Source organism: Henckelia pumila, chromosome 2 (assembly GCF_033568475.1).
Source record: "Henckelia pumila isolate YLH828 chromosome 2, ASM3356847v2, whole genome shotgun sequence".
Lineage (NCBI taxonomy): Eukaryota > Viridiplantae > Streptophyta > Magnoliopsida > Lamiales > Gesneriaceae > Henckelia > Henckelia pumila.
In genome coordinates this window covers 157,730,026-157,745,940 of record NC_133121.1, presented here as the reverse complement: position 1 = coordinate 157,745,940, position 15,915 = coordinate 157,730,026, and positions in this window count along the sequence as shown.

Below are 15,915 nucleotides of genomic sequence, written 5' to 3'. Positions count from 1 at the left end.
AATCTCAATCAAATCTGAATGTGAAGTAAAATACTGTTCGGTTCCAACTTATCCCATCAATTCAAAGAATTGAGACTACTGCTAATCAAAATTCAACAACTGAGATGCATCAGTAAATATCGATAAGAAGAAAGATAAGGTGCGTAACCAATCATATCAGAATAAGAATAGAAACCATACTCTACTGTTTCCTGCGGTCATCATCGGTGAAATCTAAGTCTGATCCTCGATAAGAGTATAATTAGAATCTGTTGCCTCGAAGATTGATTCATCATATGATTAAATTCTCATAGATTCTGCTATTACGAACGAAAGGAACAACTAAAATGGCTAGTACCTTTGTCGGAGTTAAAGACACAAGGAAAATCCCTTCGGAGATCATTCGATAATATCATGATGATGAACTCTGGCATAGTGTCCGGGCTGATGACATACTTGACAGCGTCTTTTGATCTCAAGGGTGGCTCACTGATTTCATAAACTGCTTTCTCTTCGATTAAAGATGATCTCCAAGTCCCTCTAACTCTGATCAAACGGTGAAAAGGAATATGTCGAAGAAATTCGGATGAAAGCGGATTCCAAAAAGTGATCGAGCCTTGATTCCCTAATGCTCTCTTCTTCAAATTCTACCAACTTTCATCAATTCTCTACGTTGGTACCACACTAACCGAATTCTCCGGTCATCTGTGTAGTTCAGAGAATCACCCAACAGATCGATTTCTTAAATTCAACTTCTGCGTCGAACATCATTCTCGGTACTCTTAAAAATTGGTAATCTACATGACTAAAACCTCCTTGGTAGTACTCCCATCGGAGTCAGAGTGACATTTAACAGTGCAGTAGTGGTGTGATCTAGATCAGTCGAAGGGAGTTACTGCTGGTTGTCGTCTGCTAAATTCTTCAGGAGACAATTCTGATATTCAGTATGAAAAGGATACCAAATATCCATCTCAAAATTCGATGTTCCACATCTCTGTTCGAAAAGTTTGTTCAACTACAAATTACTGAATTTTGGATCTCAATCGGATTCTAATTCATATCGCAACAATCTCTGATCTGCTAGCTCAAGTAGATGGTGGAACTCGGATACGAAATTAAAATACAGTTCATATTTCAAGTAATTCATGCTTTAAAATTTAAATCACATAGCCATGTAATTCAAATAATTCTCAATCAATAAAGCATGCTCGCATGTATCTTAAATAAATCATTTACATAAATCAATCACATGCGAGAATTTAATTCATGCGGACTCGATCTACCACGCTCACTCTAATTCAATTCCAAGAATCTTATCGCTCTGATACCATTTAATGTGAGACCCCATTTCTAATCTTCTATTCTCGAATAATTAAACAAAATCGAACACGATGAGCCGCGTAAAAACGAATCAAATTTTTTTTTTTTAAAGGAACTCACGTGCGCCCGCGCATGCCCCTCGGCCACCATGCGCGCCCGCGCGGTAAAACTTGCGCGCCCACGCATAGCCCTCGGGCAGAAAACCAAAATTTCTGCACAATGAGGCGCGCCCGCTCGTCAAGTTGCGCTCCCGCGCGTAGTCCTCGGGTTGCTGAATCCTGGGCAAGAAAATATTGACTCTACAAGCTCAAAATGATAATCTAAACAACCAAGATTCCAATCATAGCTTAAACATGAAATAAGGCGTTCGAAACACCAACAGAACGATGTTTAACAATACAAGTTCGACGGTAGTAATCGTTTGACTAAACAAAAAAGAATACAAGTCCAAAAGCAACCCTACGACACACGAAGTCTCACTTCTATCATCTCACCCCGAGCTAACCCAAAAGCCTAGGTCCAGCTCCTGATGCTCCTGTTGCCAAGTACACATACAAACAAAGACAACAGCCGGATAAACCGGTTAAAAATATAATTTCTAAGTAAAAGAGACAGGCATACAATATCGGTTAAACATTTCATATCGAAATGTAACAATCATCAATAACTCAAAAGAAAGTGAATGTATGCATGGCTTCAAAGCTCGGGACTATCAAGTCAGATAATCGAAGTATCAATCGGTATTCGGTTGGGATCCCGGGGCCAAGTCTTCACAACAACTCACCGACACACCCATTCAGGGTGTAAGTCGTTCAACTCAACCCCTAGACTTTAGAGCAATTATAAGAAGTATTTTGGCACTTGGAAAATCTCGAAATCCAAGACCACTTCAATATAGCTCCCTAAATCGTCTATTTCAAAACGAATCGAATATTCGGCTCAATATGAATGCAAGTGCAAATAAAATAATCAATCAAGTTCATATAAGCAAATAACATGCAGTATGTGATTTTTGGGGCTCGAGAATCAATCGAACTCGAGTATTCAACCCCATTCAATTCAAAGTCATCTTTTACCTTTCGAGTCCGTCGAGGATTCAAATCTGAAAATAACAACGAACTCAAATAAATAATCAAATCGAATCAAAACAAGCCATACAAGAATTTCAATACTATACCGTCTTCGATCCTCGAATCGATTCAACTTCCAAGTTCGATCCAAACCCGAATCTTTCAACTCAAATCTGAAATGTAAAATACGTATTTGGTATAAATCTTCTAACTCAAACAATACCTGGAAATCAAACCGAATAAACAACCGATAATCCAAAACTCGATTTCGACGGCATAACGGCTATAAACGGTCAATCCAAAAATCAACAACATCATCAAGCAACTCAAACCATCTCATATCATCTTCCAATCCATCAAAAACAACCAAAATCCAACAAAATCCAAAGACCCATTTTCGAATTTAAGCCTAAAAATTCATATAAAATCCAAACTTCGATCTTTTTCCGAACCGACTTCGAATACACGATCTATGCTAGCTCAAGCACGTTATACTCGAAAATTATCAAATTCTACCACCCAACAAAATTCAAAGTTCTTGGATCGTAGCAAAACTTACGTCAGAATGAAGCCCTCATTGCGGTGATCATGAATCTCAACTCGAATCTGAAATCTAACGGTCGGATCGTGCGAATCGGACGGGGCAAAAGCTTGAGAAAGCTTCCATGGCTTCTTTTTCTCGGTCGACGTGAGAGATGGATGGGAGGGAGGAGATAATAGTGAGTGATGGTGATGTAGATAATAAAATTAATAACTCCCCCCAAAGACTAGTCAACCGTCCTATTTGCACTTCGGTCCCTGAACTCCAAATTAAATCGATTCAATCCCGGATCAACTAATTCATTTCAATTTAATTTAATTCTAATAATAATAAATTTTACTAATCCCAAAATAATTAATTTCAGGGCCTTACAGATAGTGTTGTTGAGTGTGAGATTTGATCCTTTGATTAAAAAATTCAGATGGTTGTTCATTTTTTTTCATGCATGTGCTGTTGGTTTTGTTAGTGGTTATAGGCCATTGATATTTTTGGATGACACTCATATAAAAAATAAGTATAAAGGATGTATCTTAGTTGTTGTGTAAAAGATGCGAACGATGATCTTGATCTTTTCACAATTGTTTATACCATAATAGATGCTGAGAATGATATAAAGTGGGATTGGTTTTTGTGACGCCCGGGGCTGAAGAGGCAGGGAGTGATCGTCGGTGTCAAGAGATTGCACGGACAATGAGCGGCTCCTGGTAGGCTTCTAGGCGGAGGGAGACATGAATGAACCGATCCCGTGCCGAAATGAGAGGGGATTCTGAGATTGTGTAGGTATGAGACTACATGGTTGAGGAGGGCTTAAAAGATTTCATATGTACTATTCATATCAAGAAGGTGCATCTTCTTTTCGGGAGCTCATCACATAAGAACTATAAAGTTAAGCGTTCTTGACTTGGGGCAATTATATGATGGGTGACCCCCTGGGAAGTTTCTCAGGGTGCGTGTGAGTGAGGACATAAGCACGCTGAAAAGATCCGTCTTGATACAGTGGGTCGTTACAGTTTTGTTATCATTTGAGAAGTGTACTCCTTTTCAATCAATGCATTTCATTCGACGAGTTCACATTTTTCTTGGACAGACATCCCAATATTATCAAGTTAGTGAATCAACTCTTTGTTGGGAGTCGCCATGCTTATTGTTTGAGACATTTAGTGGATAATTTTGTGAAGCAGGTAAATTCAAAATTATGTATACTTGAGCAATTGTACTGTAATTTTTTCATATTTATTTGATCATTTTGAGCTCAATGTAAATTGTTTTTCTTCATTTTAGGTGTTGAGAAGTTATCCCAGACATAACAAAAAATATTGGTCTTTGGTATTCAAGAAAGCTGCGTTTGCTCCGTCTTTTCAAGAGTATGAATAACATATAAACAGTATATTCGAGTCAATGCCACTTTCTAGAAGGTTTATTCTAAATTCTGATCCACAGAGTTGGGCGAGTGCGTTGTTTGTTGGTAACAGATGGGGTGTTATAAATTATAATATAGCCAAGTGTTGGAATAGTTGGGTTAGGCCAGCTCATCATCTGCCTATTGTTGCTACGGTGGATCACATACGCTAGCAGATAATGAACATGATGCACCGACGACGTGAATCAACTTTATCCATGATTAGGGAATTAAGTTCAAGAAAGGAAAAGTCTGTTGCAAGCGTATATATCGAATCCCGAACATTAAGAGTGCATCGTTCGTGTAATTAGAAGTTTGAGGTTGTTGATGGTGAAAAGTCATTTGCTATGGATTTTGTGGATATGGCTTTTTCATGTAGAGTTTGGCAGATCAATAAGATTTTATGCAAGAACTCCTGCTCTGCCATTGAGTCAAAATCGCTTTCTTTATATGATTTTTGTGACAAGTATTTCAAGATCGAAATGTATCGTGCGACGTACAAAGGAAATATTAATCCAATCCCAACATTTGACATGAGTGAGTCATGTGTTGATGAATTCGATATAATCCAAGTTCCTTGTGTGCATAGTTAGCCCGGTCGTAGGTAGACGAATATGACACCATCGCAAGTTAATACATGTGTGTCAACATGTGGTCGTTGTCATACGAGAGGACACAACATACGCAGTTGCAAGGAACTTATAGAGTAGCTATAATTGTTTCAAAAATTTGTGTTTCAATTTTTGGTTATTAGTAAAATTTTGTAACATAGCTTATTAAAAAATTAATCTTGTTTGCACTAAACATATGTAGGAGAAAGCGATTATTAGAAGGGGGTTCGAGCATGGAATTGCCCTCGAGAAGACATACACGTTCGAGTGAAAGCATTGCTGGATTGCATTTGATTTGAGGCTTTTGTGAAACCAACTGTTGTGATATTTTAACTTGAGCTGTGGTCGTAGTGTACTCAAGTATATTGTGTTGTCTTATGTTCTTCTGGAACCAACTCCATTTGTGGTTAACAATTATGCTACACATTTGAGTAATATGTAATGTTCGAATCTGATAAATTCTCTTTGTCATTGATGTTTCAGTGAAATATGTCTTTCCAGTTAACAACTAATCAAATTATTCATTATTTTTAAATTTCAAAATGGCAAGAACTAATTGCTATATATTTTGTATCACTTGTATTTAATTTGGAATAAAGCTGTATAAATTTGGAACTTATTGTCTGATTATTACAATAAATAGAGCTACAAGTAATATTAGCACAAGAACAAAACATGTGCTACCATAACAACAACATATTTCTACAATATGGTCAGGCACAGGTGCACTAATGGACTGGTTGTGTAGCGCATCAGAGGATGAATGCTAATTATGCTTGTAATTCAACTGTTCTGTTGAACCATGGATGGACGAGGATGCAAATTGTTGATCCATTGAATATACGCAGCTCTATCTACCTTGCTTACTTGTGTTTGATTTCAACTTTGATGATTTTTGAAGAGATTCACCGTGATAATCATCGTACCAGTAAAATTGATTTTTGTGTTGAAGCTAATGAGGACAGATGTAATACAACTCTCCTGGGCGGGTCACACATGGTCCGACTCTTCGTAATATAATTTCTCCGAAATCACATAGACATTGTGGTACAATCTTCATTTCCATTCTGCAAAATAAAATTGTTTTTACAAGGTAAAAATTGAATAAAGAAGTGAATGTTAGATGGAGTGCACTGAGAAACCTTAATAATGAGAGATAGGTGGTAGTCAAAGTCTTTAATTGACCACTGTCATAAAGCTATTTATTTTTGTTTTATTGTGAAAGTAAAAAGAGTAATTTCAATACATGTGATGATATTGACTAATGACTGTAATATTGTAAAGCAAATATCAAATATTGTACCAAATTATTCTGAATATTTCTGAGATTGTTCCAAATATGTGACATTTCAAGCCGAAATCAATTCGGCTAGGAGAGAGTGATCTTGATGGCCCAAATGATAATCCTCAAAGTTGAAACAAATTATGCTCAATTAATTCTAATGTATTCTATTACTGCATATGTGTCGTGCCCGATCTCACAGTCAAATATTCTATATGATTAGTGGAATTCAGGTACATGTGTCGTCTTAAAAATTGATATAATAGATGATAAAAATCATATTCAACAACTTCTGAGTTTGAAAGTTTGAATTATTACCCAATTTTAGATATTAGGTGACAACTGACATCAACAAATGTGATCTCATTGAGTCATGATCAATGTATTTCTCCTATACCTTAGATAAAGTAGTGCACAAGAGATTACATGACAAACACTTGGAAAATATTTCTACCAATCTTGAGCTATTGAAAACTCCTCTTAACGTGTGCTGGCAGGACATGTGGCATGCATGCAATGATCGAACGTTCCAATGGGCAGATCGGATGGTCCGATCTGTGTCTATAAATATGGGTTCGAGGAGCTCATTTCCTTGCTCATTTCCAACTTCTTCATCTACCATTATAGCTCATTTTAAGGGCTTTGGGGGATCTTATTTAAGAGTAGGAGTTGGCGGACAGTGTCCAAAGCAGTCGCGGAACTATTGCGGAGTAGTACCAAAGTTGTGGGACACTCACCATCAGCGGACTGACGACATATGCAAGTATATTTTTGGCCTTCTAAAATATTAGGGAGTATGTAATAGCTTAGTTAAGGCTTTTAGAGCATGTTTAGTGATGCATGGTTATTTTGCATTGTAGACTTATAGTTCGGGATGATAGGTTTGGAACCTAGATGGATGCTTCTAGGACTACCTTAGTAAGGTACGTAAGTACTGACTGAGATTGCCACCGGGTATGCATGCTTATATGTTGCATTTATGTACCATGATTGCATGTTTCTGTTATGCTACACGTGCATACATCTTGATTTAGCCGGTATTGTTGGCTTACCCAGTATAAGGGATTTGCTCAGCCCTATTGCATGTGTGGATGGGAACCATAGTTTTGGGACTCGGATATGTCCATGGTATATGGTGTGGGAGCCACCTCCTGATGCGACGGCCCAGCGTGCTACATACCATGACGCCTAGTCTGAGCAGGATATGATTATCAGTATGATACCCCAACATTCATTTGCATGCATCATGTTTGTATGCTTATCTGTACTAGAGTATTGAGCGTTAGTGCTCACGTCCAGTATTTTGTTGTTGTCTGAACACCCGATTCGACGGGGCAGGTGCAGGTGCAGGTGCAGGTGTAGGAGCAGGTGCAGGTAGAACATCCAGAGACTCAGTGGAGTCAGTGATTAGGGAATTAAGAGACAGCAGGCTTAGCTGTTAGACTTATTTTGTTTATCGAGGTTTATTCGCTTGGGTTGTAAAGTATGAATTTGTTTAATCGGTTGTATTTTGCAGGCCATTTTTTATTTAAGCTTCTGCAATTATATTTGATTTACTGTCATTGCATGCTTTATTAAGAACTAATCTCTGATTAGTAGTGGATCCGAGTTGGGTCACTACAATTTTTATTTCTTTCCGCAGCAGCATGGGTGCACTCAAAATCCAGTGCTGGTGCACTGCTGTTTCCGCCTCACTTATTTTTTTTCGACAGCACAAGCGCCTAGGCACTGCTCAATGGCGCCTAGGTGCTGTTCCAGCCTTCCTTTTGCGCAGAATTATTGCAAAATTTATGTCTAGAGTTTTAACCGTCGGGTCGAGCTGAAATTTTGACAGCAGCTTTAAAACATCTTATACTTCATTCTGAACGGTGGAGATCGAATTTGGATTTCTTGCAACTCCGATAATTTTTTAAGTTTGCGTCTTTGTTTTTCCTTCTTTCTCAATTCTTCTCGGTACTTACCTTCCAATCCTTACAAATCACAAAAACAACAACAATACACATAAAATCTGCTCGATACATCACAAAATGCAAGTCAAATCATATGAAAATTAAGTGCATAAAATAAATTTATCAAAAATCCATCTTTTTATGTAGAGCGTTCAGAGACGAGAAAGAAACTCGCTCTGATACCACTTGAAAGGGTCGGTTGGGGGTGTGTAGAAGGGGGAGGGTGAATACACACTCTTAAAATTTCTCTAAAGTTAAATTGAATTTAGTTGGGTTGGCCACTAAATTCTCTATTTCACGATTGTCTATGATAATTGGAAAAAAAATTAATTGTGCGGGAATATGACAACTAACATATTAGAATGCTTATAGTTTATGGATTGGTAGTTTGAAGTATAGATGAGCTGAATGTAAAAGACACAAGAAAATGTTTCTGGATGTTTGGAGACTAAACTGCTTCTACTTCACCCCTTCTTCCACTTTGGAAGGATATCACTAGAAGACTTTGATCTGTCCAAGAAATTTTCACAGACCCGATCCAAGACAAGGACTTACCCAACTGCGTATCTCTGAACTCCTAAACTCAACTCAAGAACTCAGCCCTCGACCGATTCTTGTCACAATGAGGTTTGTAGCACCTCAACTGATATTCTAATACAACTCGACTGTTCAGTCTTCATCTGACTTTACAACACTTATATTACAACTCAACACTTCACACATTATGATCCTAACTGATCTGATATGCTTGAGGTGTGTGCATGAGTTCTTTGGGTCTTGAAATAATCTTCAATGTAAGCTTGAACTCCTCGACTGAATTCCTGTGAGTGGTTTACCTCTTAATAACTTGAATATATTTTGTGTGTTATTTTTAGAGCCGGCAACTTCTTCAAATTGCCTTTGATCTCTATTTATAGATGTAAAAGAAACGGTAATGAAATTTGAACTATTCCCGTACAAAAGATTCGTTGCTTTGTCTTTACTTCTCTGTCAAATCTGACTTCTGTACTAAGATAGTGTGCATGCACGGTAGCCGTTTGTACGGAGATCCTTATCCATAGCTTAGGTCGACTAAATGCAGTTTTATATATTATGTTGATACTAGCTTGATGGCTTCAGCTGAGTTCCAATTATGATTCCACTATATTGGCTCAGTTTAGGTATCTTTAGTTTACTTTTTCAGTCTATCTTAAGTTTGGGTAGGTAACCTGATAGCTGTTTGGGTCGGTAAACTGATAGCAATTTGAGTCTCGATCAGTTGAGTTACTTGTCCAGCCTTCTATATTTTGCCTTAGAATATTTTTTGAAACACCAAAATAAATAAGTGAATTCCCTACACAATGCCAACCACGGAACTGCTGCAACTCAGCCATCGCTACCTCCTGGTCCATAAAACCTAAGCTCTATCCCGTGGAATAAGGTATCCAAGACAAAACCGAGAAAGTGAGCGATAACAAAGGCCAGTACAAAATTATGAGTATACACATGCTATGAATTCTAATGTGAATGAACGGGTACCGAAAACCTATCATGATAAAGATCTGGCTCAAACAAATGCACCATGGTATGTAGCACATTGAGCCATTGCATTAGGAGGTGTCTAACACACCATAATAAAACTTTGGATAATGATAACATGATCCCGCAACCAACTGTTCCAACCATCCACTAAAGAACTCGAGGTTGAGCGACCACACTATGAGTTACATCAAGGTACATGCTCAATATGATAATGTATGCATGATAATAATCGTGACATAATATATGCACATAAAACATACCATATAAACATGCAAACATAGAAAATGAATACTCAATCATGAAATCTCGGATAAACGTCCTTACCTCTACCCAAGAAACTCAAGCAACCTAGAAATTCGGCTACTCCAGTCCAAACCTATAAGAAAGTAATCACCATATCACTCAATGCATACTAAAAGACTTAAATAGACTAATAGCTACTCCTAGAAGGTAATTAGAGTCTAGTAATATACCTGTATCCATTGTTAGCCTTTTGATGAGATGTCTTCAAAATCTAGGCACAACTCTGCTACGATCCTGATAGTGTCTCGCTATCGCCGGGCCCTTGAACCAATGCCTAGAAACCCTCATAAACCAACTAAAAACAAGAACAAACTTGGGAATTGGAAAGAAATGATGAGAGCCTTTGCCCCTACTTGTAGACAAAGTTCGGGACTTCCGTTCCCTGGTTCGGAGCTTCCGAACTCACTCGAGTCAAATGAACAATCAAAAAGCCCATTCTTTCTTATCCAAAGGCAATCGGATCTTCCGATTTACAGTTTGGAATGTCTGAACTGCTCGGTGCCTTCTATCTTGCACATTTCCATCCAATCATGTTTGATGCTTCCAAAATGCTCTTTGAAGCTTCCGAACTATCCAATAACTTGAAGACCTTTGGAACATTTCATATCGTTCTGAGTCCAATTTTCATCTCTATAATTACAAATGAAGATTCCTTAACAATGTTTTGACCAATTTAACATATTTAGACAATTTTTTAACTTAATTAAGAATCGGGCTACTACAGTCTAATCGAGTGGTAGTGCTTGATGACTTGGTACCAGTTTATTTCTAGATTCCTTGTTTGATAGTAGGTCAAGATTGAATATAAATGACAAGGTGGTTTATTATAGATCTTATAGGTTCCCCAATTGAAGTGGGAGCATGTGACTATGGAATTTTTCACAAACTTTTCCATGAACTCACGACAGTGTGATGCTACCTAGGTATTTGTAGATATTTTGACAAAATCTGCACACTTTATTCCTTATAACTGGGGTTATTCGTTCGATCACATGGCACAATTATACATCCAAGAGATCGTGTGCTTCCTTGGGATTCCATTGATCATGTAAGTGATAAAGATCCGCAGTTGAATTCATGATTTTGTGGTAGTTTTTATTAGGCGTTGGGTACCAATGTGAGTATGAGTACAACATATCATCTAAAGACTCAGAACGGACGATACACACCCTTGAGGATATGTTGAGAGAATATTTCATGGATTTTGGCTTGTCTTGGAAGGACCATTTTCCTCTAGTCGATTTTTCCTATAATATCAGTTACCACTGCAACATTGTCATGAAATCCTTTGAGGAGTTATATGGACAGAGTTTTTGTACTCCAATGTTTTTGGACGAGGTCTGTGAGCGACATGTTGAAGGACCGAAGTTAGTACAACAGGTTGCGGATATGGTAGACCTGAGTAGACTGAGATTCAAAGCTACGTAGGATAGACTAGCTAGTTATGCTAGCACTCAGTGCAATACACTCCAGTTCGAGCTTGGTGAGAATGTGTTTCTACGAGTATCACCTTTTCGGAAGGAGATGAATTTGGCTTGAAGGAAAAGTTATGCCAAGGTACATTAGGCCATTCTAGATTTTGGAGATGACTGGAGACGTCTCTTACCATCTGTCATTACCACCATATCTCTCCAGTATTGATGACGTATTCCATGTGTCATTGCTTTGACAGTACATAGCTGATGAGTCACATGTGATACATCCTACTAACGTTTAGTTAGAACCAGATATTATGTACGTGGAAAGACCAATCCGGATTGTTGTACGAAAGACAAGGTACTCCAAAACAATTATTGCATACCATTGGACAGGGACAGTGGCAGTGTAGAGGTGTCGAGGAGGCAACATGGGAACTCGAGATTCATATGTGAGCAGAATATCCAGAGTTTTTTGACATGTACTGCTGGTATCATTTAGATATGTATGTAGTCTTTTGATGTAATAAAGCAAGATTTCAGTATTATCTTGATTTGTTACTCAAATCACAAATTTCGAGTATGAAATTTCTTAAGTGGGAGAGAATGTGTAGCGACCCAACCCGGATCCACTACCAGATCAGAGTTTAGAGCATAATTAAGCATGTATAAAATAAATTTCTGCGGAAGAATTAAATAAAAGCAGACCGACAGAATACAATCGGTTAAACAAATTCGATTATACAACACAATCGAATAAATAATCCTAAGGGCAATCAAAACCTACAGCTAATCCTGCTGCTGTCTTCACTGGTCACTGGCTACTCCAAGCTCCTGGTGCTCAATCCTGCACCTACACCTGCTCCGTAGAATGGGGTGTCCAGACATACAGAAAATACTGGACGTGAGCGACTACGCTCAAAACGGAAGCAATGATATATAAAATATATGCAACACATAAATGAATTTAAAACCAAGGTAAAACAGTATGCTCAGGGCGCCAAGAATATGCAAGGCTGTGTCGGATAGCTAATCTGCGGTGCCGCTCCCATATTCTCCTACCGACTATAGCGTCTACTCCACCGTCGTGGTCGCTCCTAGTGATAGCAAAACCAGGGGATGAGTCTCCCCAATCCTAACCCGAATCCAAAACAGGACACTTGGTTCATATGGAAACTGACAATCCCCGCCTCGAGTCCATGATGAGTTACAAGCTCCCTATGTAAACTGTCAGTGATAGGCATGTTTTGTTTGCATATTTTGATGTTATTTTGTTAGTAGTTTGCATGTTTTTAATTGTGTTTGTTCATGTTTTTATCTTAGTTTTGTCTTTTGCATGCATTTACATTCATAACATACTCCCGGGTTTAATGTGTAGGAGATTTAAAGTTGAAAATCAAGAGGACAGTGTTGGCCAGTTTTTCCATGCGATCGATCGGGTGTACTTGTGCGATCGAGCGCGCGCAAGGAAAATTGAAGACAGGATAGGATCGAGCGGGCGTCGTCTGTCGGGAAAGAATTTTTAATTTTGGAAATTTTGTTATTTTAGTTCCTAGCCTTTTATTAGACTTTTATTCCGAATTGGGAGGATTATTATCAGACTTTTGGGAGATTATTTAGGAGGCTAGGTTTTATTCTTGAATTCTTAACTCTAGTTTCCTTCTTTTTCTTTGAATTTTATGAATTTTGTTATGAATCGTTGTAGCTAAACTCTTATACTTGGTTGAGGGAGACGAAACCTTGATATATTTTTTTCATGAGATTTGATTCGTAGTGTTTAATCTTTATTAAGTATCAATTTTTGATCTGTTTTATTTTAAGTTTGTATGCGAGATTCTAGGATTGGCCATCTTAGGATTTTATATTGCAAGCGATAGCTAAATTAGAGTTCAAATCCGTAATTGTTTGAATAAGCTAATTTGCGAAGAAACCACGTGTGATAATTTCTGTTGTTGAATTTATTATTTTGTAGGATCAATTATTGAATAGGCTAAATACAACCGCTGGTGTTTGTGTTATCTAGTTTCGTCAGTTTTACTAGTTTGAATGCTACCGTGGATTTAAATCTAGATTGCTGTTATCGGGTTGATTCATTGGTAAGGGTTAATTTTGAATGCTGTTTTCTAATTAAATAAAATTACGGTGAAACAGAAATTGAATTTTCAATGACGAATATTTAATAGGATTAATTATTTTTAGGGAATCGATGATTGAATGAATGAATATCAAGGGTGTAGTCGACCGATACCAAGTCTCGTCTCCTATTGATTTTCTCCAATCTTTTGTTTAATCTTGCATGCTAGTGAATTTTAATTGTTTAAAAGTTTTAGTAGTTAATCCAAACTTCAAAATCCCCTTTTATTTGTTTGGAACACATTAAATTTACCTTTCCTCATGGGAACGATCCCTACTCACAATTACTACATTTTTAGTGATTATCTGCTTGAGTTGGGTAATTTGGGCGTGACACGATTAAGAGCTACCAAATTTTGGCGTCGTTGCCGGGGAACAGTGCTAATTTATTGTGTTCGTTTATTCTATTTTCTTTTTGTTTTATTCTATTATTCTCACTCTCTTCTCTTTTCTTTGGTTGCATCTTTCACTAGTTCATGCTTTCAGGTGATCTTGTTGAAGAGGATTTTTTTTACGATCCAGAAATCGAAAGAACTTTGCATAGGCGAAGGCGAGAACTCCGTAGGCAACAACAAGAAGCCGCTGCTCGAGCTGCTTTTCCAAAATAAGAGATGGCTGCTAATGCTAATGCTAATGCTAACCTGAGTCTCAGACAATTGGGCACTCCTGATCCCAATCAACAACCTTTATGCATTACTTTTCCTACATTAGAAAATAATGCTACTTTTGAGCTTAAATCTGGTTTAATTCACTTACTACCTGCTTTTCATGGTCTTGCAGGTGAGGACCCGAATAAACACTTGATGGAATTCCACATGTTTGCACGAGTATGAAGCCCCATGGAGTGACAGAGGAGCAGATTCAACTGAGGGCCTTTCCTTTCTCTTTGAAGAGTGCTGCTAAGGATTGGCTATATTAATTGCCCTCTGGCTCTATCACAACGTGGACGGAGATGAAAAGGATCTTTCTGGAAAAATATTTCCCAGCCTCTAGAGCTGCGAACATCTCGAAGGAGATTTATGGAATCAAGCAGTATTCAGGGGAATCACTACACGAATATTGAGAGCGGTTCAAGAAGCTTTGCGCTAGCTATCCGCAACACCAGATAAGTGAAAACCAGTTAATTCAATTATGCTATGAAGGTTTGTTACCTCATGACAGGAGTATGTTAGATGCAGCGAGTGGAGGTGTTTTCATGGATAAAACACCGGTACAAGCGAGAAATTTAATTAAGAACATGGCTGCCAATTCTCAACAATTCGGTGCCAACAGGAATGATCATGTACCAAGGAAACTAATGAGGTAAATGTCTCTTCCCTTGAACAACAATTAATTTAATTGACGACTCTTGTGCATCAGATGGCTGTAGGGAATGGACAAACCGCAAAGGCGTGTGGAATTTGTGCTGCAGTGGGACATGCTACTGATATATGTCCCACACTTCAAGAAGAATCAGTTGAACAGGTCAACGCTACTGGAGGATTTCCTGGACCACCCCAGCGAAAATATGATCCTTATTCCAACACATTCAATCTTGGTTGGAAGGATCATCCAAATCTACGATATGGGAATCCTCAAGCAAATCAATCGGGGCCTCAAGCACCACCACATAATCAAAATTATAGGACGCCGTATCCTCAACAGCAGCAGTAGCGACCACAAATACCAACGCCAGGTGAGTTTCTTGAGAATATTGTTAATGAGCTTGCTACTAACACTGCAACTTTTCAACAGGACACAAGAACAAGTATCCAAAACTTGAGTAACCAGATGGGATAGCTCGCCACCGCCATCAATAAGCTAGAAGCACAGCATTCTAATGCTTTACCATCACAGACTTTGATAAACCCAAGGGAGAACGCAAGTGCAATCAGTCTAAGGAATGGGAAGGAGTTGAAAATCAAGGAGAAAGAAGTGGAAGCTTCATCCAAAGAGAAGTCAAAAGAAGAGCCGAAGGCGACTGATGGAGAAGTATCTAAGGAAGAAGCGCCTAGAGGTAAGTTTCCTCCACTTTCTGAATATAAACCTGTCGCCCCTTTTCCCTTAGCACTTAAGGAGTATAGAAAAGATGAAGGGATAAAGGATCTTTATGAAACTTTTCGTAGATGTGAGGTAAATATTCCGTTGCTAGATGCTATTAGGCAGGTACCTCGATACGCGAAGTTCTTGAAGGAACTGTGCACAGCAAATAGAAAATAGACATTGAAGGGCTGTCAAAAAGTGGAACTTGGTGAGAATGTATCTGCTGTGATCCAAAGAAAATTACCCGCAAAATGTAAGGATCCAGGTATGTTTTCTATCCCATGCACCATAGGGAATTTTATACTTGAAAAGGCCATGCTAGATCTAGGAGCATCAATCAATGTTATTCCTTATTCCATCTATGCATCCT